The following is a 27,017-nucleotide window of genomic DNA, read 5'->3' as shown; positions in this document are numbered from 1 at the left end:
TTTTCAATGGGGCTATATTGACGCCAAGTAGAGCACTCTGAGCTCTTGCTGAGTTGATAATTAACCAATTGTTTTTTTCTGCTAGCTAACATATGAGCATTTTGTAACCTTTGATCAGGTTACAAAGGTATTGAGTTGCAAATCTGCCATCTTGAAAGGGTAATGGCTGTTACTTTTTTGGCCAAAGTTGTTGAGCTTTTTTGGCAAATTTGCAGGGGGAAAATGATGTTTTGGATCTATTTCTAAGGGAAAATGTCAAAAACAGTATTCTGGCTATGTCCGGAAAATTCTGGATGTATGGCAACCCCGTGTGATAATGGCTTTCAAAGAGCTGCATAGCCTTGGGCAGACCAAGGCAGGCTGGAATGCGGGAGAGAGACACTGTTTGGATTTTGAGAATTATCTTTTATTTCTAAGATACTGAGCCTGTACTGGACAGCAAAAGACATTGTATGAATGTTTGGATATACCATCTGATGTATTTTGTCCTGCTTTGGAAGAGTTCTTGAATAATATTTTTATAGGTCTGGACAACGCTTCATTTCCAAAAGGACTCTATTTTTATGCATCCAGTCACTTCAAATATTAATATCTGCACTAGGCCATGCCTCCTTCTCAGCCACGACTTTCCTCCTCAAGATGCACCCCTCACTAGCAGTGCTCCAAGGCTTTTCAGCTGTTTTTGTCTCTCTGGGATTTGTGTTTGAACTGCAGTTATGACTCTTGCACGCTCAGATATGGGTGTGGCAATCTCTTGAATTTTGCATAGTTGGAAGCGGGCGTACTGTACTAGGGAAAGAGTTGCCTCCATTGCTCCACCCACTTTTGCTTCTGGCCCCACCCAGATGAAATTTGTACCTTTCAAAAGTCGGCTATTTTCTGCACAAAGTCTCACACCCGTCTCTATTTTCCATCCAGGTAAATAAGAAGCATTATCCAGCCAGTCAAAAACACTCAGGGTGCTAAAAAGGACCTGTGAGGTATGTGGTTTGGGGAGAGAGAGTTCTGCGGGCCAGACAGGGAAGGCTGGAACTATGCATTTGGCCTTGGGCCTGAATTTACCCACCCTAGAATTTACCCGACCCGTCTGGTGTAGCAGGCCTAGTTCTGCTCCGGAGTACAGTGGTACATCAGGTTAAGAACTTAATTCATTCTGGAGGTCCGTTCTTAACCTGAAACTGTTCTTAACCTAAAGCACCACTTTAGCTAATGGGGCCTCCTGCTGCCGCCGCCGCACGATTTCTGTTCTCATCCTGAAGCAAAGTTCTTAACCCGAGGTACTATTTCTGGGTTAGCGGAGTCGGTAACCTGAAGCGTCTGTAACCTGAAGCGTCTGTAACCCGAGGTACTACTGTAGTGGGAGAGGATGGTCTCCCATTCAGGCACCAAGCAAAGCCAGGAGCAGCCAGTGGCCTCCTAGTGGTGGAGTCACTACCACTTACCAGGAGAGAGAGAGATGAGAGTGGTGCTGTGCAGGCACATCAACGAAGCCAATCCGCTGCTCCTGCCAATATGCCGACACGACGCCAGCCTTGTATGTACGCCACCTTGAGTTCCATCCTGGGAAGGAAAAAAGGATATAAATAAGAGAATTGTCCATTCATGAGGCTCCGAGGCTCCCCCGCCCCAAGACATTTGACTAGCCCGCACAAAATGTCATTATTCAAATCCACAGCAGGACCTTCTTCCTCCTCCCTCCCTTTCTTAATGTATCGATAAGAGGCATTGGGGAAGAGGAAAATAAAATACATGGAATGGCATTTGCTTTTGTGTGGGGCCTGTGTGTATTTTCTTGTTGGAATGCTGTCTTGTGATCTCTACATAACCTTTCAAACACAAGTGCATATTTCACCCTTCCAGACTAGCGTTACCCTTTTTTTTTTTTTTTTGTCATTCCAATTTCATTTCCAGTGCTGTGTGGACTGCGGGCTCAGCAGTCACTGGAGTCTGAAGTGACTCTTGGGACCTCCTCACTGTTCTATATGCAAATGGACCTGCACCTGGGCAGCCGAGCGGGCCTGCCGACAGTTTAGTTATGCAAATCTGATTGATCGAGAGCATATTGCAGAAGAACACACGCCGGCCTGAGACACTGGCAGCTATATTTCACTGGCTAAATTTCCGAAGAAGGGGAAAGAGAGAGAGGGAGGGGGGAGAGAAGAGGTGGGGAAGGGGAATTAAATGCCAAGCGATTTGATGCATATTCCTTTCAACCCCTGAAGTGCAATAGGGTTGATTTCAGTCTGTTTTTTCAACACTTTGCTTAAATGTTGCTAATGCCGTTTTGTTGCATTTGTTTGCCGAGTTAACGGAAGGGCTGGTTTCCTTCTGCTTCGAAGAAAGAGGGAGAGAGAAAGGAAGAGGGAAAATATCCCAAACTTAAGAGCCGCTGTGATGTCACAGCACAATAGGCCTGTCAGTTTATTTGAAATAATTCTCCAGGCAAATGGAGTCAATGCAGTGTTAAAATATAATTAGGGTTCAATGGTATAGAGGAGCGCAGGGATAAACTGATGGAGTAGCACAAGTTGCTCAGAATTTATTCTTTTGTGTAACAAAAGGTAAAAATAAACTGTGGAGATGTAGATTACATAGTGCCGCTGCATACTGGAAGTGAGTTTTTCGTGCTGGGAAATATATCCTGCTTTCTTTTTTCCTTTCTTTTTTCTTTTTTTTTTGCCATTCTTCACCAATTTATGAGAAAAGGAATTGCATTCAAAAATTATGAATGGAAAGAGAAAAATTAAGAGTGGGGCTCAGGGTTTTTACTGGGCTGAACTCACTTTCAAGGTGTTCGGGGGGGGGGGGATAAGTGCCCTTTATTTCATTCTTCAAATCATGTCTCCGGTGGGGTAGACTTCCCTTATAAACAAAATTAGCGATGGCACCCATCTCACATATTTCATCACCAGCCTGACTGACTTTCCTCCACCAAATAAAGCTCAGGGAGAAATGTTTTGAGTAGGGAGGGGGGAGAAATTTGATTCAATTTGCATCGAACAGCAAATCTACCAAATCTACATTTTCTGAAACAGTTTGTGCAGCCTAACACAGCCATCTTTTCAAATTCACAGTTCCTTGAATTTTGCAACGTTGTTGTCCAGTCAAGTATTCTGTACAAAAATGTGTGTGCTGGGGTAAAGTGTGCATTAAAAATGGATACATTAGTGAAAATAGCCTATCAAAAAATGCCTTTTATTAGGAAAAAAATGTTTTGCAAAAATGTGTGCATTGGGCAAAATTGCATGCAAAAATGTGATTATTATGCACTGAAATGCTGGTTCAGTTTCATAAGTTCCCAAAAAGATATGAGAATGTGGCAAACTGAACTTAATATTGGAGAAAACGAGAAACCAAAAAGAATCAGCAATTGAGAGATCTGCCATTCCCTGGTCATGAGGTCACTTCCCCTAAGGGAGCTTTTCAGCTGAGGAAGTGCAGTTCCCTGGGAAAGCTACAGAGGGATGAAGAAATGTTGTATGGAAACAAAAGTAGGCAGATACCAGGCAGCCACCTCAAAAGGGGCAGATAACCCCAAACCTACCTGCACTGCAATTCTAAATTCATTCTCAAGTGCCCTGAGAAAGAGGCAGAAACAGTCTCTTTCGCAATGGTGGGGGAAAGTTTTTGAAGGACAGCACCAATACACACACAACTTAAAGATCTAAAAATCTCTAAGCAGTGTACAATGTAAGAACAATAAACCACAAGCCATTAAAAAGCATTAAAATGGGGTCTGATATTATGGGTCAGGGAAAGCCTGGGAGAAGAGTTACATCTTCATGAGATGAATGAAGCAACTGGAGGTTATTGCTTGGAATATCGCAGGAGGAAGGGTATTCCATAGCCGAGCGACAATAGCAGAAAATGACCATTTTGGGATCACCATGATATTCTGTAGGGCAGGGGAGAACAACCTTTGGCCCTTTAGTTGCTGCTGAACTCCAACTCCCGTCAGCCCCAGCAAGCATGGCCAAGAGCCAGTGCTGACGTGAATTGTCCTTCAGCGACATTTGGAGAGTCAAAGGTTCTCCATCCCTGGTGTATGTTGTGTTATCATGGGACTTGACAGCAGGGGGAAAGGATAATTGAGAGTGCAATCTGATGCTCATGTCCTAATGGCTGAGGGCCTGTAGGATCTGGTGGAAGCCATCCTATAGGTCCATGACCACTTTGCTCACATTGCTACAATAGGACATGGTGTAATAAATATTCAACCATATATAAACCTCACACAGAGGTGGCCCAGGAATGCCTTACAGGCATTCAGGAGACATTATTCAGAGTTCAAGGACACATTCCAGCCAAGGAAAAATATATGGAGAGTTCTGAGGGCCAGACAGATGAAGCTTTCTTCATACTTGCATTTCTATACCAGAAAACGCTCGCCCTGAATTGCGATGTATGGCCACACAGGTGTTAAAGGCACAAGGCTCGCTTTGTTCCTGGACCCTCCAGTGGAAGCTGTTCCAGTTGGAAGAGAGCAAATCTCTTCAGCTTGAAGGCTCCAGGAAATGCCTCACGCTCCTTCCTTCTGATTGCTTAGAAACAATAGCCAAGTGACTAAGCATCCTTAGCAACAGCCGTGCCTCCGTATCTACCTCTTCATGCAGTGCATAGGTAAACTATGGAGCTTTCTTCCATAGGAGGCGCTGGTGGCCACCAACTTGGATGGCTTTAAAAAATAATTATACAAATTTATGGGGGGGGGGGTCAATCAGTGGCTTCTACCTCCACTGCCGGAGACAGCATGCCTCTGTTTCAGGAGCTGAATTGAGGAGGAATGGTGGGGGCTGACCTCACTTCTCCTGCACCTTCTCGAGAAGAGGAGGACAGTATAGATTTAGAACAGTGGTTTGCAGAAGGTCATGGTTCAGAGGCTGCAGAGGGGAGAAGCTGGGAGATATTGGGAGAGGAGCAGCAGGAAGAAGAAGCACCAGGGGAGAGACAGCTGACAGGCTCAGTGTCTTTGTAAAGCATTCCTGATCCCCACCCTCCCAGTACAGGGTGAGCATTGAGGGTAGGAGAACAGAGAGCTCAAAGGCAAAAAGCTCAGATTAGCCAACGTAGGGGCAACGTAGAATAGGAAAGACGTAGGGGGTGGGACTTTACTTGGAGCAACGCCATTATTTAGGGGAGACTGCATTCCTTCGTCTCTCGCTGTGAATATTGAATAAATCAATTGGTCAGAACTTTTATTGTTTATCTGCTTCTTGGCTACCACCGTGGGAGGGATCGGATATTCCCTGAAGCCTGAAACTCAGCATGCCAGTTGCTGGGAAGCACACATGGGCAGAGTGCTGTTGTACTTATGTCCTGTTTACGGACATCTCACCAGCATCTGATTGTTTACTATGAGATCAGGATGCTGGACTAAATGAGCCATTGGCCTCATCCAGCAAGCTCTTCCTTTCTTAGATACCCGTCATGATATAACCAGCACATTAATTTGTCTATATTTTGGGGGGTTTGGTCATGGCCCCTGTACTTACGGAGGCCACATCGCCTTCCCTTCGAGTAATCTCATGGGTCCAGCAACATTAGGAATGGGTGAAACACACTACTTATCTGGAGAACATGCCCTTCCTTCTGATTCCTGACTCAGCCTATGAGGCTTTCCTGAGGGCCAAGATGAGACGAGATGGAATCTGTTAAATGCTCTGCCGTTATTGAAATGGCAAAGGCCACTGTGCAATTCAGATTGGGACCATGGCATTGAAGGAGAAGAGACTGGCATTCGTCTGGCATCCGTCTGTGTTAGGAGACAATGGAGGAGTGGAAGGTTGCAGCACCTGCTGCGGCTGGAGAGACCAATGTGGGAGAGACATGTTTTGTTGCAGGTGGGCAGATGAAGGCTTCACTATTCTGAACTGTTTTCAAAGAGAGTTAAAGAATACTGAAGAATCTGAACTGGAACTAAAGCCACATTTGAAACCATCTGCATTCCCTTGAAGGACAACCCCTAACCCCACAGATAGTGTTCGTACTGTTACCTTCATGAACATTGCATATCTAGCAAACATATATACGCATTATCTGCATGTGTGTGTGGCTACACATGCCATAATACTAGTCAACACAAGTGAGGTAGTCAAAAGCCGAAGGTGTGAAATTTATCAGGATTGAGTAAAATGTCACAAAGTAGAAAGCAAGTTTTCAGCTTCTCCAGAACTCTTCTTCAGGCTGGCTGAAGAAGAGCTATGCAGAACTCACAAGCTTGCTCACTACTTTGCAACATTTCAGTTGATTCTAAAATATTGCTCAGCTATGGCTTCCCTCCCTACATGGTTACCTACAATTTGTGAGTGTGTTTTAAAATAAGCAAAATGTTTCATCTCTGCTATGTCATCTATCCTAGCCTGTTCTAGTAAACGCATGCGGCACAGCTTGCTAAATAAGGAACTCCGTTCCCATGTACATTTAAAATTGTATTGCCCTTTGCCCATTATTATTTGCTTTCCCCCCCAAATGTAATTTGCCCTAAAATGCATACAGTACTGAGCAGAAAAGTAATAAAGCAAACAGACGTTTTACAGCTGACAGAGAGCTGATACCGAAGCTTGTCTGTTCCATTTAAAAGCAAAGGAGTAGGTTTTTTTAAAAGGCAAAGATTTCTTTTCTCTTTTTAAAGAGAGAATGAGAGAGCTTTTGTCTTCCCCTAACCTATGCTTCTGCCTCCCCCCCCTTAAAAAATGGACATCTGACAAGCAAAGCCTAGCCAGAGGGTCAAAAATGAAGATCCTGGGAAAGGTCAAGATTAATCTCTACCCACGATGCCCTCGCGCATCCCTCACAACAGCTGACTAACAAAAGGGGCTCAGCACTGTGACTGACAGAATTCTTAATTGTATCCACTCATTCATGACAATTTGATTAAAATATTACGCCAAAGTCTCACCCCCTGTTTGCTTCGATCCTCCAAATCTAATTTTGAATTTTCAGAAAGGAGATTACCTCCACAAGCATGACTGGGATGCTATTAACTTCTACTTAATCTTTATTACTGATGTGAATTTAACATATGTACGGCTTCGTCTCGCCTCTGTTGTTTTCCTCTCTAAAGTAACGTCTAGGCAATATACAAGTGGCGGACATTAATTTTCACTTTGATATCCTGTCATTCCAGAGCTCATACTTCCACATGAAAACTTAAAAAGATGCACTGTCTTAATACTACGGCCCAATTAGAAAGCCTGCCGTACAAACGCAAACTGTTGAACAGCCTCCAGGCTTCGTAGTGTCAGAACTTCTGCTCACATTGTGTTTGGCTGCACACTGCTCACCCTGTCGTATTTCCTAGTTTGAGGACATGCAAACAAGTGTCTTAAGAAACACCATTTGATCCAGATCATCCCCAAATTGACAAAGGTGGTGTCTGAGTTTGGTCGCTCGTTATCCTCTTGTTTTGCAACAGAAAACATTAACGATAAATGTCAAAGTGACAAGATATTTCGAGTCCCTCCAAGCATCATGCACATAGAGCATGGGTAGGCAAACTAAGGCCTGGGGGCCGGATCCAGCCCAATTGCCTTCTAAATCAGGCCAGCGGATGCTCCCGGAATCAACGTGTTTTTACATGAGTAGAACGTGTACTTTTATTTAAAATGCATCTCTGGGTTATTTGTGGGTGTTTTTACATGATAGAATGTGTGCTTTTATTTAAAATGCATTTCTGGGTTATTTGTGGGGCATAGACCTTAAACTTTATTATGAATCAGCAGCATTTTGCTGGTTGAAAGAATGGCTGCTTCTTGAGAACACAGACATTTTGGATTTGGAAGGTTTTAACAATGTTTTTGGGTGGCATGCATATTTGTGGTACGACAAGGTTAAAGCACACAAAGCATTTAAAAACCATATTGTCAGGAAAGCATTGTTTAATGTCTGGACAAGATATAAGGACCTACTTGAAAATAAAACCCCAAGGTGGTTGTCACCGATGGAAGCGAAGGCTCAGAAAAAGCTCAATATGGAGGCCAAATGGCCGAAATATTGGGAAATTTTGGAGCAAGAAGGAGACAAATTGAAATTGCAGAGTTTTGAGAAATTAAAAGATAAAGTGCGAGACTGGCTTCACTATTATCAAATAAGGGAGGCTTACAATTTGGACAAGAAAATTGGCTTCCAGGTGGAAAAATCAAAATTGGAAACAGAACTGTTAGATTCCAAACCTAAGATACTTTCAAGAATGTATAACTTGCTGTTGAAATGGAATACTCAGGATGAAACGGTTAAATCTGCTATGATTAAATGGGCACAAGATGTTGGACATAACATTATGTTTGCTGACTGGGAACAGTTGTGGACCACAGGTATGAAATTTACGACATGTAATGCCCTAAGAGAGAATATTATGAAAATGATATATAGGTGGTACATGACACCAGTCAAGCTTGCAAAAATCTATCATTTGCCCGATAATAAATGTTGGAAATGTAAAGAAAATGAAGGTACATTCTTTCACCTTTGGTGAACGTGCCCAAAGATTAAGGCTTTCTGGGAGATGATCTATAATGAAATGAAAAAGGTATTTAAATATACCTTCCTGAAGAAACCAGAGGCCTTTCTCCTGGGCATAGTCGGCCAATTGGTGCCAAAGAAGGATAGAACTTTCTTTATGTATGCTACAACAGCAGCAAGAATACTTATTGCAAAGTATTGGAAGACACAAGATTTACCCACCCTGGAAGAGTGGCAGATGAAGGTGATGGACTATATGGAACTAGCGGAAATGACTGGCAGAATCCAAGACCAGGGAGAAGAGTCGGTGGAAGAAGATTGGAAGAAATTTAAAGACTATCTGCAGAAATATTGTAAAATTAATGAATGTTAAAATGATGTTGGATTGAAATTAAGTGGCATTAGCAACAAGGCCAATAAGAATATGTAAAAATGGACTGATAATGGATGAAAATATATAGTTATAATATGTGAAGATATAGAGTTAAGATAAATGAAAGAGGGTAAGGATTTGCTGAACTGACTATGTGAACGGGAATACAAAAAAGGGAGGTGTGAGGAGGTCAAGGAAACAAGCAACGAGCTTAAAGATATGAAAAAAATGGATTTGTTTTTAACTTTTTCTACTTATTTCTTTTTTGTATTTTGTATTTTCTTTTTTTATGTATTTTTGTATTTTTTGTATTTTTTTCTTGTTTTCTTTTTATTCTGTAAATTTCTGCTTTTTGTAAAACCCTAATAAATATCTTATTAAAAAAATATTTGTGGGGCATAGGAATTCATTCATTCCCCCCCCAAAAAAAAAATATAGTCCGGCCCCACACAAGGTCTGAGGGACAGTGGACCGGCCCCCTGCTGAAAAAGTTTGCTGACCCCTGACATTGTTGTTGTTGTTGTTTAGTCGTGTCCGACTCTTCATGACCCGATGGACCAGAGCACACCAGGCACTCCTGTCTTCCACTGCCTCCCACAGTTTGGTCAAACTCATGCTGGTAGCTTTGAGAACACTGTCCAACCATCTTGTCCTCTGTTGTCCCCTTCTCTTTGTGCCCTCCATCTTTCCCAACATCAGGGTCTTTTCCAGGGAGTCTTTTCATCTCATGAGGCGGCCTAAGTATTGGAGCCTCAGCTTCACGATCTGTCCTTCCATTGAGCGCTCAGGGCTGATTTCCTTAAGAATGGATAAGTTTGATCTTCTTGCAGTCCATGGGACTCTCAAGAGTCTCCTCCAGCACCATAATTCAAAAGCATCAATTCTTCTTCATGGTCCTGCTCTCACTTCCATACATCACTACTGGGAAAAACATAGCTTTAACTATACGGGCCTTTGTTGGCAAGGTGATGTCTCTGCTTTCTAAGATGCTGACCCCTGACACAGAGCATCCATAAGAACATAAGGAGAGCCTGCTGGATCAGGCCAATGGCACATCTGGTCCAGCATCCTGTTCTCACAGTGACCGATCAGATGAAACTAGCAAGCAGGATTCGAGCACAAGAGCACTCTTCCCTCCTATGGTTTCCAGCAGCTGGTATTCACAAGAGTTGTCTCCTCCAACTGCCTCCAACCAACCCAACAGTTGGTTGGGTTCCTATCATTCCATGTAACCTTCTGATGGAGTCATCAGTAGGTCACATGGAATGGTAGGAAGCTGCCTTATATTGAGTCAGACCACTGGTCCAGCTAGCTCAGTATTTTATGCATGGGGTTTGGGGTACAGGACATTCCCATCCCTATCTGGAGATGCAGACAATTTAACCTGGGACTTTTTTGGAAGCAATGTTTATGCTGTGCTGAGTTATGGCCCTTGATGTAGTTGCTAGCAGATGTCATGGTGGGGTGCTGCTGGGTGACCTGATTGGTCACATTGCTTATGTTTACTGTGAGGTAGAGGAAAAGCAGTGAGTTAGCACTGAGGTTGGCACAGAGCCCATCTCCAATGCTAGCCTGCTAGGGGTAGGATCAAATCCTGCACTGGATTTGTTCCCAGCAGGGAATGGGAGACACAGCCAAAGCATCAGGATTTAACACTCCCCCACTTGTCACTTGATGAACAGGGCTGAGCAGCCAAACTGAGCAGGATTTAAGGTCCCCGCCCCCATTCAATGAGGGTGTTAGAACCTGCTTGGATTGCATGTGAGCCCCTTCCTGATTGAGACTTCGGGACCCCCTGCTAAAACAAAGGGCAAAATCTTTTGTCTAGCAGTGCATTGTAAGGTGCTTTGAAAAAACCGAAGTTGGGACTTCAAAGCACCTTACACATGATGTTGTGGTGACATCAGCTGATTGACAGTTGGGTGACCTTGCCCACCTATCAGCTTTGGTCCGTGAGGTCAATTTTGATAATTGGGCCAAAAAGGTTCACCGCCCCTGCTATAATGTGATCTTACATACAGCTTGGCTCATTCTGAAGCGGGCAGGCCAAGAGAGGCTGGCTCAGCTGTTGCCCATGCTCTCCATGCTCTCGAGATCTAAGGAGAAGGCAGTGCAAGATGGAAGCTTCCAAATGTTTATCCTTGGCGGGTAGGATCCATCTCTGCAGTAATGTATGGATATGGAAGCCTTTCACTGCCTGGATTCAGCTTCTTCATTTTAGTACGGAAGTTGCCTTCTTGATCCAAAGCCTGGAGCCAGGGTAGTGTTATCCAAGCAAGGAAACAGAAGGAGCTTCCCCCACCCTCCATTTCTTCCACTTAATTATGCCTGCAGGGTAGAAATGGATTAGTAGTTATACTATTGCAGATTCTTGTTAGTAGTTAAATAAAGTGTGACCCTTTAATCTCAACTGTTGTCTGGTTTTCATTTTTATTTTAGGGGGTGGAGGGAGAGAGTGGTTTCTTCCATCACTGCTCTGCAAGGAGAGGAGAAACTGTACCTGCCACAATTCTCCCATGCATCCGTCCAAGGAAGGACACCTTAAATCTCTGCCCTTGGGTCTAATCAGCCCAGCCAGGCTTCCTCCTTTAGCCTGCTACTCCATTTCCCTCCCTTGTTTATCACCTGATGTCATAGGACTTCAGGCACTGGTGGCCAGTAAAGACACAGCCCCAAATTCAAAAAGACAAACAGGAGCACCCTCTATGTGTGCTTCCTTTCCATATGTTGCTTGAATTCAGTGCTTTTCTGAATTTTTGGCACCTTTCCCTCTCATCTTTCATGGCAACAGGAAAAAGTGCCAATTTTGAAAAGTGCCGAATTCAAGCTGCAATGGCAAAGGAGGAATCGAGAGCACATACAGAGTATGCTCCTGAATCTTCCTTTGCCACTGCAGCCTAAATTCTTTTTTTTAAAAGTAAGACTGAATTAAGTCACAGCTGCAAAGGAAGAAACTCTAAGTGCACTCCTGATTCTTCCTTTGCACCCACAACTTGAAGTTCAAATCACCTGACATCAGGTGGTGGTCAAAGTGGCCTGTGGACAGTTGGCCACGTCTGAGGACTCAGCTACATAAATGACATTTTGAATACATTATAAACATGCAATACCAGATGGTGCTGGAGACCAAATATATGTGTGTGTGTGTTTCCCTTTTGCTAAACAGTGGTACTTCTAGTTACGGATTCAATCCGTTCCAGGGTGCCGTCTGCACCCAGAAAAGTCTGCAACTAGAGCACTGCTTCTGCGCACACACGTGGCGCAACAGGTGCACATGCAAGGTGCACAGAGAGCTTCTGCGCATGCACAAGACGCACAGAACGCTTCTGCGCATGCGCGCGCAGCAAAACCCAGAAGTATACACTTCCGGGTTTGCAGCATTCGTATCCTAAAAAACGCAACTGGAGACAGACGTAACAATAGGTACGACTGTAACGATTTTATTTCTGACATATTTATAGCATCTCTCCCCCCCCCCATATGTAGATCCACCCTGGGTCTGGCCCTCTGGTTGGATCGAGTTCTCCACCCCTGCCTTAAGCCTTTTCATACATTAGTCATAGACTCGTGGAATTGTGCAGTGGGAAGGGCCATCTATTTCAACCACCTGCAATGCAGGAACCAAGCTGCACTGCTGGTCCCATCCTGCTGGTTACCTGTTGAGCTTAGGAACCCCTAAGCAGCTGTTTGTCCATAGATATCTCAATGCAATCCATGTGATTATGTGGTGGCAGCTAACTGAAGGAGGAGGAGTCTGATGAAGCTCATTTCCCAACAGAGCCAATGGAATAGACCTGCTTCCCGTCACGCCCTCTCCAGGGGTGGCCAACTCCCAAGAGACTGTGATTTACTAACAGAGTTAAAAACTGATAGTGATCTACCCCATTTTGGGGGGTTCAGGTCAAAGTTGTTGAGTTTTTTTTAAGGGAGCCAAAGTTGTTGAGCTTCTTTGTGGGGAGCCAGTGGTCTGCCAGTGATCTACTGCCGACGTCCAGTGATTTACTAGTAGATCACGATCTGCCTGTTGGACATGCCTGGACTAGTGGAATGTAAGTGGTATTAGCACCAATGTAGCTGGATTCTCAACAGGGCCAATGGAATGGCTCTGCTTCCCACTTTCTCCTTAGCTCAGGCATAGGCAACCTCGGCCCTCCAGATGTTTTGGGACTACAACTCCCATCATCCCTGACCACTGTTCCTGTTAGCTAGGGATCATGGGAGTTGTAGTCCCAAAACATCTGGAGGGCCGAGGTTGCCTATGCCTGCCTTAGCTGTTGACTTTTTTACTGCCTCAGATTTCTGCTTTCTGGTTCTACATTTTATTGATCGTGCCATACTTCTGCATTTTTTTAAAGTTTGCTTTTAATTAACATAAGCCGCTTTGGGGATTCATCTGGGCAGTATATTTAGAGAAACACTTCAAGAAATAAATATCAGGGTAACACTACCTGCTCTCCAGGAGGTCAGAGCAGCATGCCTTATGTATGGCTGCCCATAGTGAACTTCATGTCCAAGTAGGACGCAGGTGGCGCTGGTGGACGCAGGTGGCGCTGTGGTCTACACAACTGAGCCTCTTGGGCTTGCTGATAGGAAAGTCGGCGGTTTGAATCCCCGTGACTGGGTGAGCTCCCGTTGTTCTGTCCCAGCTCCTGGCAACCTAGCTGCTCGAAAGCACACCAGTGCAAGTAGATAAATAGGTACCACTGCGGCAAGAAGGTAAATGGCATTTCCATGCACTCTGGCTTCCGTCATGGTGTCTCATTGCACCAGAAGCAGTTTAGTCATGCTGGTCACATGACCCAGAAAGCTATCTGTGGACAAACACCAGCTCCCTCGGCCTGAAAGCAGAGATGAGCATCACACCCCATACTCAAATTCGACTGGACTTAACTGTCCAGTAGTCCTTTACCTTACCTTTACCTTCATGGCCAAGCAAGGATTCACACCCACGCCCCCCCCCCACGCCCCAGTCCAAGCCCAGTCCTCTCTCTGTAACGCCACGCTTCCCACTTCCAGGTTCTCACGGGAACTCTGATTCATTCAAAGCCATAAGCTTTCAGTTCAGGAGTCTAATCTGAATGCACTCATTTACCCATCTGGTTTTCTAACTCCCCTGATACCCAAATGTGCAATCAAATGGGCGAGGCAGCTCAAATCCACTTCCCTCGATCGGCATCCCCCCTACCTGCCAATGACATAACCCTAAATAACAAAAGATTTTATTTTTTTTACTCTCAGAACCAACGAGATAATTATCTGATATGTTTCAGTGCTACATACAGAGAAATGAAACTAATTTTTGTCTTAAAAGGAACCTGGCAGCTGTTTAGCTATGCAGCCAACGTTTGAATAAAACAACCCCACTTTGTGCTTGATGTCTGCCAAATGGCTTGCTGTTATTTTCAGCAGTGTGTGTGTGTGTGTGTGTGTGTATGCCAGTTCACAACCACCACCATCTATTGTCGATGCAATGAATAGCCAACAACAATTTAAAGTAGCAGGCTGCTATCAGCATTGTTCTCCTGTTCAGAAGCACCGGGAACAACGGTGTGTTTTCTGAATACTGTAAGGAAATGCAATTCTCTTCTCAGGATCCTATCAGCAACTTTCATCCCAACCTGAACCCCGCAGACAATGAATGACAGTTTGAGCTGTCCATGCTGTGCCAGAGAAGTTGTATCTATGGGTCAAGGTTGCAAGCTCAGATTTTCTGCCCCAAAGAATATGATTTGAGGACTTCCTATATTCTTAACCCTTTCATTTACATACACAAAATGCAAAAATGGCTGGCTTACACAAGTTACAGTCTTCCTGGGGGTTGTTTGGTGGGTTTAAATATTTTGGCATCTTTTCTAGGCAGGGTAGAATTTCTTTCCAATGATGTCATGGTCCTCAGTTTTTGCTGTAGAGCCTTTTCCTGGGAATGGAAGCCAAACCTAACAATGAACATGTAGCAAACACAGGTCTGATTCCCACTGCTTGCATGGCACTCTTGTGTTTGCTGCAGTCAAGCTGATCCTCGATCATTGATTGCTGCAGGAAACGCAGAAAGCGCAACATGGAGATGTACTTCCTCAAGTGTGCAGTGGATATGCATCAAGGACCAATCACAGCTTCCAGGTGTTTGAAAGTTTGGTGATGCACAGCTCCTATTCACTCTTTCGCAAAATGTTGAGAGGCAGAAGGTGCTAGAGACTAGCCAGTGCGGGCTGCTTATTTATGCTGGGCTTGTAAACCTCCCAGAAAGATCTGGCTGGTCACCATCGAAATGCTGGGTTAAATGGACCTTTGGTCTAACCCAGCAGAGATCTTCTTTGGTCTAACCCAGCAGGGGTGGCTATCTGCCATGGATGCTTTACCTGAGTTCCTCGCATTGCAGGGAATGGATTAGATGATGGGAGTCAACCCTACGCAAATCTAGAGTGGAGTTGCTAAGGCAGTTGGATGGCGTCTTGTACACCTCTTTCCGGCAAGGCCTGCAGCCCAGCTGGTGCCAAATGCTTTCCTTTGGACCATATCAGTGAGGCTGAGAGGGGTTGTCTTCTCATCTGGGCAGCTCAGAACCTCCATACACACTGCCCAATCTTGCACCTGGGAGAAGTCACTACGGTGCTGCTAACACAGCAAAAACAACATGGGGGGCAGCACTTACAAGTTATCAGTCTCTGCAGCCACACCAAGCGCTGTGATTCTCCAGCGGTTTGACACTCTCCCCCCCCCCCGGAGACGCACTCTCAAGACAGATCCAGGTATTAGTGTTGTGCTGGTCTTACCCCCAAAGGAACACAGCAGCCCAACTTATATTGTTCTATACGAAAGCCATAAGAGTCAGTCAAAAAGCAGGCTACAAGATGGTGGTTTTGCAAACAGAAGAATCCAATAACAATCCATTTTAATCTGGACCTAGTTTATGTCCCTGACCTCCCATTTTCTAAAACTCCCCCCTGCCCCACTTTTGCTATACGTCACCCTTCCTTTCAAACTCCCCAGCATAGAGATATATTTTGCAGCATCCTTTCCTCTGCCTCATCTTTCTTCTCTACCAAGCGTCCAGAAAGGGATATTTGATTGTATATGCATTTCCCTCTCTGTATAAAGTAGTCCTATTGTGCGGCTTCTTCACTGGCAAACAGCAAGGCAACAATAGCCATATTGAAGGGCGATTAACTTCAGGGACAGCAGGCCCTGGAGCAAACAATGAAAGATCTCAAGCTCTGAAAACAGCATTGATTCACGGAATGAAACAAAAGTTTGACACCATTGGAGAGAGAGGGGGGGGAAAGGTAAGGAGCAACAAGGTTGTGACACCTCTGGCATACAAACGATTTACATGCCATTAATGTACGTGGATTGCATGCTACAATTAGGCCAGCATTTAAATATGTGTTAGCCTTGGCAGGCTCTGTATTATCACGCTGAATTTATGTCGCCTCCAAGGTAAAGAGCATCTTCGCACTGTAACACACACAACTAGTATAACGTGTCAAGTGCATTTTCAGCAGAACATTCAGAGGGGGAAACAATGTTTTGCATCAAACAGGGCTTGCTTCATTTCAATGTCCCTCTGCTCCCACCCATTCCAAGATGTTCCTACACGTCCATTTGACCGGATGGTGGTTTTCAAGGTATCTTTATTTTAAATTGTTCTACATTTTGTCTTGCACGCTCCCCCTCGACCTTTCGGAAGCATCAAGAGTTTATTCAAAGTAAAACAAGATATGGGTGGGGAAGCATGCAAGGAGGATTAAAAAGGGGTAATGTGTGGTTAACCCAAGGCTGTGTGTGTGTGTACACACACACACACACTCAGCATCACTATAATAAAAAAGCAGTGCTGCATGAGAAGGCCTGTTTCATGCCTGCATGTTTATCCCCAAATGACTGAAACTTCCTGTGATGTCTTATAGGTATGAATGGGCCATCACAGACTTAAGGCCAGAGAGGAAAGAATGTTTCAGTGATGAAACAATCACATAGCAAACACACGGTGGTCACTTCCAGATGGCCTGTTTTATTGAGCATCCATCCTGACCTGTTTGCACAAAGTTTGTTGGGAGGTTAGGTGGCATCTGCTGTATGCTAAGTATTCATTCTGATTTGTTTTGCAGGGCTATAGACGCTGCACCAAGCAATTGTTGTCTCACACATTCCAGCGCATTTTCCCCATCACTTCCCTTTGTCTTTTGGGATGGCGGCAGTGGGGGAGTTGGTCTGTTGTGCAAGAGCTCCAAATCAGCTTTAATTGGCTGAATTTGCTGGAACGTGATTGAAAATAGCAACAGCCAGAGAACCACACACCATTCCAACAGCAAAGCTGTTTTCATTTATGGTATGAAAAGTTGCAAGGTTTCAGCAGGAAGAGACGGGATGTGCACGGATTGGAAAGGAAGCAGTATGTCTACCCCGTGACTTATGTAGGTGCTAACAACACTGAAAGCAAAATCACTTATAGCTGCTCCAATACCATAATGAGCGACAATCATCCCGAATGTACAATGAAAGCTGTGTCTGGATGGGCCCTTTGTCTTTTGCTGCTCTAGTGTAACATGAACCACCTTCTGGGATTTTTTGCAGGTACCAGATGCCTTTGTTTTCTCTAAGCGGTTAAGGATTCTGACTGGTATGTCATCAGTGTCTACCGCATCCTCTCCTAATCTTTGTTTTCTACACATCCCTGCCCCAAGAACGTCCAGGCTGGCGGGTAATACTGGTTGCCAGAGGAGCTTTCAGCAGCGGACTATTTTGTAACAATGACATTGAATCAACACTGGATACATGACCTTTATGGATTCTGGCTCTTGCCAGGAGTGCGTGAGGCATTCACAATGAAAGGCAAGGCCACTTGTTATTCAGTCTGGACCTCAGACAATTAGCATGAAAGCAAAGCAGCAACTCAGTAAGATATTTACATCTCCCATGCAGAAAATGTATTTAAAAACTCTTCGACAAAGTGGGTGGGGTATTGTGTTTTTAATGCAGCGGGGAGCGAATGACCTACACTGACTGTCTTGCACATCTTCTAGAAGAGCTACAAATCTTCTTTGATTTTACTAAGCTTGTGTTCCAATGATTCATGGTTTTAAAAACAAATTAGTGTATTCCTTATTTGCAGCAGAAATAACAACTAGACCTCACAGCAGCAAAATCAGGGGTGGGGGCAAGGAGAGAAGGTATTTGCTTTGAATGTTTTTATTCAGGGGAATGGGTTATGCTTCAATTAAGCTAAAAATAAATTTGTGCAGCAAGTTTGGTCAAAATGAAGGACCTGAGGTTTATAGCTGCAAGAAGGCCCAACTTCACTTTTGGGTGCTCCATAGATTCTTGTTAAAATCCACAGGGTCTCAGCTTTCAACAGCCCAGCACTGGCGGCATACCTTCCCTATGAAATTAAGGATTATTACGATGTAGAGCAAATTCACTGAATGGACCATAAACATTACAGGCAGCTCATTTCTGATGCTTCCCTCTGACAAGCAAGTGAAGTTTCAACACACAAAGTCCGCTCTGACTGTAATGCAGTCTGATTGAAAATATCCCTCAGGGGAAGGTTTTAATGATTGTTAAAAAGCCTTGACAGCCTCACGTCATACTATGTCCATGTTACCGAAAGCTCCAAAGCAACAGCCTTGCTTTAATTTTTAATTTTTTGTTTAGTGAAGAGTGGAAAACTCACGCTGGACAAAGCCAAGGTCAATGGCAAAGATCACTGACAGTTATCACTCCTGCATTTCAGTGATGGGGCACACCTCTGGAGAACTCTCTCACATACAGTTCTGCCCTGTTGCAAAAATGAAAACAATGAGGAAATACCACAGCCAAGATCAAAGGTCCTCATCCAGCTCTTGTGATGTGAAACTATCCAGGTGCAACAACTAGCGATTCTAGATGGGACTGCATATCTACATCTAGCTTGCTTCCAGCTGCCATATTGACTGAGCATTCATCCTGATTTTGTGGCCAGGGAGATTAACTGATGCTGCATCGAGACAATGCCATCCCTTGCTTTCCAGTGCATCCTATCCTGTTCATTTCTTCTAAATCAGGCTTCCTCAACCTTGGCCCTCCAGATGTTTTGAGACTACAATTCCCATCATCCCTGACCACTGGTCCTGCTAGCTAGGGATCATGGGAGTTGTAGGCCAAAAACATCTGGAGGGCTGAGGTTGAGGAAGCCTGTTCTAAATGACAAAAGGGAGGTTGGAGGTAGTTAAAAGGTAGTCTTTCTAGAATCTGACTGAAACATTTGCTTTAAAGCAGCCCCTCTCAGATGTTCTGGACTACAGCTCCCGTGGGTGGGGCTGGTGAGAAATGTGTCAGTTTGCATTTCTTAGTGCAGAAAGTATTGACCTGATGTGTAGAGATCTTTCCTATTCTACTTGATTCAAGAGGGTTCTGGAAGCTTCTCTGTGTGAAAGAAACAAACAGAAGGTTCCTGATGTTTGGGTTATTCCTTCAGAGAAGCTGAGTACAGCTGGTTTAAACTGATTCTCTTCTCTCTTTCTGTGAAGACCGTGCTGACTATAAAAGTAGGGCAAGAAGGAGCCTGGGTTTCACTTTCTCTTTCTATCCCTCTTCCTTCTGGTGTGGTGTTCTGTACATAGTATGCTTAGTGTTAAGGTTTAGACTTATTAGAAGTTATTGTAAGTTAAGTCTGCTGCAACTGGATTTCTTATGGACAGTGCCAATCCTGAATGAATTGGATTTGTGACCATTATGCTCATTTGCCTTCAGTAGCAGTAAAGCTCTGCTGAATGAAATGCAATTGCCTCTGGTCTATTGGGGGGGGGGAGAATCCTGCAACGTGTAAGTTTTTACTCTGCTAACTATACATTGGAATCTACTATATATTGAGTAGAATTTCATGAAAAATGTAATCCATCATCATGTCGTGGATGCTTTAGCTGAGATTCCTGCATTGCAGGGGATTGGACTAAATGACCCTTGCAGTCCCTTCCAGCTCTACAATTCTATGTTTCCATGATCTGGAGTCCCTAGTCTAGGGAAGGGTGTTTTACACAGTAAGGTGGTTGTTCGAACCTGGATGAAATCCAGAGATCCATGCCGGTGTTTCTTACCTTTACCTATGAAGGGAAACATTCTGTGTGTGCATTTTCCTTTGAGATCTTCCTTGCATAATCTAGAATGCCCATCATGTGCCACCCAGTTGGCCAAAATCATGCTGTCTGCAACAAAGGTAAAACCATGTTCTCCACAATGCCATCCCCAACGATTCTGTGGAGCTATGATAAGGGTTATTGGAAGTAGCTGCACAAACATCTCCATTTATGGCGGGATGCGATTGGGCACATACCAGGAGAAGCTGAAGGAACTGCAGCTGCATTGCAGGGCATTGCATTGCATTGTGTGACCTTTGATGTACCTTCCAGAACTAAAATTCTACTGTTCTATGACTGCATATAGGCTTCATTCAGACATGTGGGTTGCTGTTTTGTTGTTGTTTAGTTGTTTAGTCGTGTCCGACTCTTCGTGACCCCATGGACCAGAGCACACCAGGCACTCCTGTCTTCCACTGCCTCCCACAGTTTGGTCAAACTCATGTTTGTAGCTATCCAACCATCTCGTCCTCTGTTGTCCCCTTCTCCTTGTGCCCTCAATCTTTCTCAACATCAGGGTCTTTTCCAGGGAGTCTTCTCTTCTCCTGAGGTGGCCAAAGTATTGGAGCCTCAGCTTCAGGATGTGTCCTTCCAGTGAGCACTCAAGGTTTATTTCCTTCAGAATGGATAGGTTTAATCTTCTTGCAGTCCATGGGACCCTCAAGAGTCTCCTCCAGCACCATAATTCAAAAGCATCAATTCTTCGGCAATCAGCCTTCTGCTATTGCTGTTTTAGCTTTCATGGTTATAATTCAAGTGCTTCTGGAACAGTTTCCAATGTTCCTTTTACACTGCATTAGCACTTGCATTATGGAACTCTAGTTTTTTGATTGTCATGAGACCATGTTGTTGCACTAAATTTCATTTACACCAGTGGGTGTGGTGTGACACAACAGGGGACATAACTGGATGTCTCGGCGCCCTTTATGCACAAGCATGCTTCTGTTCCACCATGGTTTACCCATGAAAACAGGTAGAAATAATTGTTGGAAACTGCCCCCAGTTTTGTCACATGGTATGATCCATGAAAACGGCAGGAGAATTACAGCACAAAACTCCCCAATGCGTTAACAGGGAGGCTAACAGATTCCCGCCCCCCACTCAAACCAAGTAAAACAGAATGAGCCCTAACCTTCTGCTGGATCCCCCCAAATTTTCAGAAGTGGCTTTTATGATCAGATAAAACGTGGAATTTATCAGGTAAGGAAACATCAGAAAAGTGGGAAAAAGTTACGTCTGAATGCAGCCATAGTTTACCCTAAGAAGAAAGGGGTGGGAATGAGATGTCAATAGATTTTGTGGAAGTTGTTCCTTAGTTCAGAGACAACTAGTGAAGCCAAAGTGTTGACTAGTACACGTTTGGGAGAGCTTTTTTGTGTTTTGGAAGAGCAATCTCTTCAACTGATTTGATTTTCTACAAAAACCCAGGTACTGGAGGGTATATTAAGTTTCTTGCTTTTGGAGGGATTTTTTGCTCATTCAAATGATCCTAGCATTTAAACAATAACAAGAAGAAGAAGAAGAAGAAGAAGTATATAAAAGAACATGCATCCCAACTTCCAATGTCCCAACACTTGGGCAGCAGAATACACAGCACAGGTGGGGAAGGAGTCTTATTATTCATGTTCTGCAACTGTTTAATGGTTTCAGCACTTAGTCATCATGGGGTGGGGTTGCAACTTTCTTCCTATAGGCAAGAAAGTTTGTTGAAAGTCCATTATCAATGGAAGAGTCTTTGGCAGCCTGTAATTTTGAAACAAGGGCAGCGAGCTCATTCACATTGACCAAAACACAAAATATTTATGAGTCCCTGAAGTTAAATGGCAGGAACAGGATTGGATTCTTATCCACACCGAAGAAGCATCTTCTAATTGTCTTCCCAGTTATGGATGCAATCAGGTTGAGTATATTGTGCACTACCTGCTAATTTGCCCCTAATATACAATGCCCAGATAAAAAAAATCTATTGCTTTTCTCAACTGGTTCTCAGGCCGATCCCTCCAGGAAGTGACTGTTGAACTCTTAGTTAATAAAGATCTACAAATTACACACCTGGTAGCCAAATTTGCTTGGTCACCTAAGAAGCTTGGTTTCAGCTACTCTAATGCTTTCAAACATTTATACTGTACAGGGCTGTAGCTAGGGGGTGGTGAGGTGGGGCTCTGCCAGGGGTGCAAGCAATGGGAGGGATGCAAAATCGGCTTTAAAATATATCCAAAAATATAAATATTGATTATTGCCTCATAAGAAATGGTTTTAAATAGAGGGTGAATTGAATGGGGGGGTGGAGGAGAGGCAGAAAGAAGAGCTAATTTGTCCATGACTAGGGGGCACAATGGGATGTGGGTGGCACTGTGGGTTAAACCACAGAGCCTAGGACTTGCCGATCAGAAGGTCGGTGGTTCGAATCCCCACGACGGGGCGAGCTCCCGTTGCTCGGTCCCTGTTCCTGCCAACCTAGCAGTTCGAAAGCACGTCAAAGTGCAAGTAGATAAATAGGTACTGCTCCGGTGGGAAGGTAAACGGCGTTTCTGTGCACTGTTCTGGTTCTCCGGAAGCGGCTTAGTCATGCTGGCCACATGACCTGGAAGTTGTACGCCGGCTCCCTCGGCCAATAAAGCAAGATGAGCGCCGCAACCCCAGAGTCAGCCACAACTGGACCTAATGGTCAGGGGTCCCTTTACCTTTACTTTGGGGGCACAATCTGGATGGTTCTGCCAGGGGCGCAAGATCACCTAGCTACGGCTCTGATGCAGTAAACTTTTATAGGCTACGTTGTGCCATTTCAGAGGAAAGCCTTGCTCTTGTCCTCTGCTGTTCATTGTAAAGGCCTTTGGCTATACACAACAAATTGATTGATTGATTGAAATCGAGAAGCAACACAGTTTGCCCTTAATGTCAGTGAAGAGCTTTCAGTCGCTTGATGACTTCAGCTTCTAACACAGAGTGGGATCTCAGCAGCTTTTTCTGCTTCTCCTTACTCTTAAAGAGATTAGGGCATCCTCTTATAAACATATTTATGAAGTAAAAGCAAGAGACTTCATCTTGGCAGCTTGGAATCTAACACCATTCTGTATCTATATTATTTTTCAGGATTAGAAGCTATTAATTCCTAAAATTGTGCTCTGGAGCGTAAGTGGCAGCAGCTGTAGCTCTTTGCTCAGAGCCTTTCCACATGGGTTACTTTCTGCTCAAGATATGCATTGCGAGGAGGAGGAGGAGGAGGACCCAAACGAGGTGCTCCTCTTCAGGGGTTTGGCAAAGAAAATGAAATCAGATTATTTAAAAAAGGGAAGCTGGAAAGGCTGAAGTCCACTGTCCATAAAATGAGCAACCTGGGTGTTAATAAAATGGCATCTCGATGCAGGTGGTTACACACTTCCTGTTTCTGTAATCCATTCTTCTTGCATGCACAGACTAATAAAATGCCTCTTCTTATTATGTCACTACTGTACATGGAACATTTCATGCATAAAATATTAATCCTCCACACTGGGCTTTTGAGGGACTGATTGCACTGGCTTAAAAGAAGAAGTAGAAGTAGAAGATGTTGGAAAGATGGCTTCTGAGCAAAGCACTGCCAACACTGTACCCAAGACACTCAGCAGCTTTCAAGAGAAAAGGAAGACATGGGTCTGATAGGAATGCTCTTGGTACATGAGGCTAACACTGATGATTCTGCAAGGTCCTGCCAAAAGTATGATCATATACATCAGTGTTTCCCAAACTTGGGTCTCCAGCTGTTTGGATCACAGCTCCCATCATCCCTAGCTAGCAAGACCAGTGGTCAGGGATGATGGTCCAAGTTTGGGAAACACTGCTATAAATCAGTGGTTTCCAATTAACTAAGAACTGAAGCCCCCCTGCTTTTTAAATGCCAAGCCATGGACCCCTAACTTTTGAAAATGTTGGTCTTTCTTGTCGGAATCTCCGCTCAGCCTAGCTGATAAAGCCTCATCTTCCTCCGGCCGAGCCTTCGGAATTGCTTCCGATGAATCATTAACAACCTGAGCCTTTGATGAGTCTCCAAGGCACGTTGCTGCGTTCAGCAGAGTTTCCAGCACAGGAAAGAGACGAGAGGTTTGGGCTACATTGTAAAGAGTTTTATTTCTAAGCTACGCAGACAGAAAAGACATCCTCTCTATATGAAAGCAGAGAGCAACCGAACTAAGGAACAAAGGAACAGGAAACCACTAACGTCACATCCCGTCTCCTTTCCCATGAGACTTCCAACAGCCTGGAAGGTCTCTGGAATGTAAACAGAGTCCTGTGACTCTAAGCAGCTGCTCAGTAGCAAACAGAAACTAACATTTCTATGGTAGTTTTTCTTACGTGAATGGTGCCACCTGCAGGGGTCCACAGACCACCAATTGGGAACCACTCCTATAAATTTTTTTACAAGGCTTCCTCTCATGCCCTTTAGGTATCCTGCCCCTTACCTTTCTCACAACCACACTCTAGAAGTTCCACTCCAGCTGCATTCACACAGCAGCTTGCTCTCTTCCTCCAAACTGCTAATTTCCACATTATATTTGAACTTTCCCATGATGAACTTTCAAAATCTGGCAAACTCCAATGGAAGGTTAGCTCTCATTCCTGGGTTGATATCTTCCAGAAAGGAAAAGAAAAACACTATTAACCCACAAAATTGTGGGAGTGAAGTGATGGGCTCAGGGACAGTATATTGGCGCATAGTTCTTTACTGCCATTTTCATTGAGGGATCTTGGGGGATCAGAAGAAGGCATGTTCAGAAAGGGTGGTGGAGTAGCGACATTGTTCAAGGATGTTCGTTGTCATGCCGCACCACACCCACTGGTGTGAATAAAATTTAGCATGACATGCCTGTATACCGGTCAAAAAGCCACCGTTACATAGCACAGCAGGTACCGCACTGAGCAAGGGACATTAGAAAATCAAGAAATTAGAAAAGCTCTAGCATTATAATCAGGAAAACTAATGCAATACTTCCCACATCTGAATGCAGCCTCCACCCGGATCCTGCAAGGCAGTTGAAATCTCAGGCTCACTGGCAGCCAGGGCTTTTTTTTTTCTCAACCGGAACTCACCGGAACCTCTCTGGTGGGCGCCATTGCCATTATAAGAGAAGAAGGGAGGTGCTCATGGTGTTCTGGCACCTCTTTTTCTAGAAAAATAGCATTGCTGGCAGCTCCTAATATGGGGCTGTCAGGACAAGACAGTTGAAATGAACCTGCCATTTGTAGCAGTAGCAGCCACTTAAAAGCATCACCCTCTAAACATATGGGGTGTGTATTTATTTATCTGTCACATCTGTACCCCACACTGTACCCCACCCTCCAAGCATGTCAGGGGAGAATGAATGAGAGCTATCCGAGCTCTCCTCTTTCACCCTCATTAAAAGGTTCTTTAATTCCTCCTCACTTTCTGCCATCAAGGTTGTGTCATCTGCATATCTGAGGTTGTTGATATTTCTTCCGGCAATCTTAATTCCGGCTTGGGATTCATCCAGCCCAGCCTTTCGCATGATGAATTCTGCATATAAGTTAAATAAGCAGGGAGACAATATACAGCCTTGCCGTACTCCTTTCCCAATTTTGAACCAATCAGTTGTTCCATATCCAGTTCTAACTGTAGCTTCTTGTCCCACATAGAGATTTCTCAGGAGACAGATGAGGTGATCAGGCACTCCCATTTCTTTAAGAACTTGCCATAGTTTGCTGTGGTCGACACAGTCAAAGGTTTTTGCATAGTCAATGAAGCAGAAGTATATGTCTTTCTGGAACTCTCTAGCTTTCTCCATAATCCAGCACATGTTTGCAATTTGGTCTCTGGTTCCTCTGCCTCTTCTAAATCCAGCTTGCACTTCTGGGAGTTCTTGGTCCACATACTGCTTAAGCCTTGTAGAATTTTAAGCATAGCTTGCTTATTATAGATTTTAATTACGGATGTTTTGATGTAGTAGTTGTATTTTAATTACCAGTAGGTGAGTTCTTATAACTTAACATCAGAAGAGCCTGCTGGATTGGGCCATCGACTCATCTAGTCCAGACCCTTTTCTCATTGCTGCCAATCAGATGCCTGTGGGAAACCCACAAGCAGGACCCAAGCACAAGAGCACTCTTTCCTCCTGTGGTTTCCAGCAACTGGCATGCACAAGCATTCTGTCTCCAACCATGGTTATTTTGTGGTTTATCTGTTTGTGAACAGCCTTGTTATTTCTGCTATACTCTGCCCCTTGCTGAGTCTTTAATAACATTATGGCAAATATCTTCTCACATCAACAGCTTTTTGAAGCATGAGGGTGGGGAGGTATTTCCTGAAAACTATTTTATGAGTATAATTTTTGGTATAATGGTGGTATAATTTGCCACCATTTCTGTCGACATGCAGAGGGCTGGGAGGCCAGCTGGCAAGCCCCAGCTGATGCCGCTCCTTCCAGCCGTCCCACTGCGAAGACCATCAGCCTCTGCTCCAACATAAATCAGTGATCTGGGCTTCAAAGCCAGGGCACGCTATCAACAGAGCGAACTGCACACACAGAATAGGCGTGAGGCTTGTGGAAGCATAATACAACTACAGATTTATTAATCATAAATCAGGACAAAGAAACATGTCATTTCTAAAAGACCTTTGAATCTGCTGATAAATGTGGCAAGTTACTGGCCTGGCAAATAAAGAAGAGACAAAAACTCAACACGGTAACAAATATAGAAGTGGAAGGAAAGAACATAAGTAACCCAGCGGAAATTAGGAACTGTTTTCAGAGCTACTTTAGACAATTATACACACAAGGGCCGCAGAAAGAAATGGATATACAACAATTCCTCGAGGAAAATGGACTGAAAAAGGTTTCGCAGGAAAGTAAGACAATTTTGAACCAGGAGATATCAGCACAAGAAATAGAAGATGCCATTCAAGGCTTGACGCTGGGCAAATCCCCCGGACCGGATGGACTGACTTCCAAATATTACAAAGTTTTGAAGGAAGAGCTGATACAACCTTTGAAGGGAGTCTGCAATGAGATTATGGAGGGGAGAAGGGCACCCGATACGTGGAGAGAGGCTTACATTACACTTATACCAAAGACAGA

The 27,017-nt window shown here is 44.2% G+C and overlaps 1 protein-coding gene and 1 long non-coding RNA gene across 2 annotated transcripts in view; one reads left to right on the top strand and one right to left on the bottom strand.

Moving 5' to 3' along the window:
* Window positions 1-27,017, top strand: part of LOC310746343 (uncharacterized protein) — a gene marked incomplete at its 5' end in the record, with an annotated part of 432,823 nt that overhangs the window by 45,720 nt on the left and 360,086 nt on the right. The gene's annotated exons all lie outside the window — the stretch shown is intronic.
* Window positions 18,007-18,618, bottom strand: LOC310749668. The gene is made up of 2 exons (XR_014541697.1): window positions 18,507-18,618; window positions 18,007-18,212 (listed from the first exon to the last, which is right to left on the bottom strand). It is a non-coding gene; the product is annotated as an uncharacterized lncRNA (long non-coding RNA).

This window comes from Podarcis filfolensis, assembly GCF_964270895.1.
Source record: "Podarcis filfolensis genome assembly, chromosome: 1".
NCBI classification, from domain to species: Eukaryota; Metazoa; Chordata; class Lepidosauria; order Squamata; family Lacertidae; genus Podarcis; species Podarcis filfolensis.
The sequence above is the reverse complement of the archived record's forward strand: the minus strand, read 5'-3'. Positions and strand labels throughout refer to the sequence as shown.